The sequence below is a fragment of the Lottia gigantea genome, assembly GCF_000327385.1.
Source record: "Lottia gigantea unplaced genomic scaffold LOTGIsca_317, whole genome shotgun sequence".
Lineage (NCBI taxonomy): Eukaryota > Metazoa > Mollusca > Gastropoda > Lottiidae > Lottia > Lottia gigantea.
Genome location: NW_008709057.1, coordinates 34,861 through 36,208, shown reverse-complemented (window position 1 = coordinate 36,208; position 1,348 = coordinate 34,861). Strand labels below are relative to the sequence as shown.

Below are 1,348 nucleotides of genomic sequence, written 5' to 3'. Positions count from 1 at the left end.
CCCCAGTAACAATTGTTTTAATTTAGCTCATAGTAATTTTCACATGTTATAATTTATTGCTTACTTATATTTCTGTTAAATATATATTTGGATGGCTGTCAATCATTGTATCATTAGTATCATTATCTATAAACTGTTTCAGGTAGTACTAATACAAGTACAGTATGTTATGGACCCCCTGGTCAACAATGTACAACTCACAGACTATCTTGTCCCAGTCCTCTAGTAATACAGATAATAAATACATCATATGGATATAGACCAGGATGTAATAGTACAGAAGGTAAAACTGATTGTAATACAACATGTTGTGACGAAGAACCTGATGATTGTTTCGTACCATTTCCATCTTCAGATGAACAACAAGTAGTAAAGAGTTGTAATGGAAATGTAAATTGTTCACTACCAGGATATCGTAGATATAACATTTTTAATACTATATGTAATAGTAGCAATGTTAGTGCTTACAGTAAAATACAATATGATTGTGTTACAAAAGGTAAATTGATTATATTATTGATTCATTCATAAATTAAAGTTAACAGCATTTATAATATAATATGCTAATAAGACATTTCTGAATCAAAATGAAAATCTTTCAAAATCGCATTTATGTTTTATAACTAACTTCGCAGCAAAAAGTGTAACAACCGTTTGTACTCTTGATCATTTTGCATACAACACTATTTTGTAGGTACAACTATTATCACTCAAACAACTGAAAAAAGTACATCTGAGGTGACACAGGCACCAGAGGAAAGCACTATCTCTTCTACCACACAATATTCACAGTGTCCTATGGTACAAAGTGACAGTAAGTTCAAAAACACTTTTCTCTGAAACAAATACTACATAATCTGCTTTCAAGATAATTTATGGTAAAGAGGAAGCTCGTGTATATGCAAGTTTCATAGGAGCTTTCGGGAAATGAAAAGAACCAAGCAAACGAAAGTTACTTCCCTTTCATTATAGAGTCATATTGATGTTAGAAATGTACAAAATCATCCCGCCATTATTCTATTAACACATTGCAGAGACATACACTGTAATTTTGTACGGAGTTTGAATTTTGTTATCGTATTTAGATTCAGGTATTGTTGGTGGAGTGTTAGGTACATTATTGATCATATCTGTTATTATCAATGTTGGTTTGATTGTATATTTTACAAGGTGAGTACATATCTATACATATTCAATATTATATTGTAATTCAATTTTTCTTCAAAAAGTAAATTTATTAATGTAATATCGAAACACATCAAAGTTCAAGCACCTATACAGGTTATTGGTAATCGAATAAATACCAGATTTTACTAGGAGAGTTGTATTTCTTTTTTCTATTACAGGG

The 1,348-nt window shown here is 30.3% G+C and overlaps 1 protein-coding gene across 1 annotated transcript in view; it reads right to left on the bottom strand.

Annotated features, from left to right (window-relative positions):
* LOTGIDRAFT_239555 (hypothetical protein) overlaps positions 1–1,348 on the bottom strand; it is a gene marked incomplete at its 3' end in the record, with an annotated part of 19,950 nt that overhangs the window by 9,983 nt on the left and 8,619 nt on the right. The gene's annotated exons all lie outside the window — the stretch shown is intronic.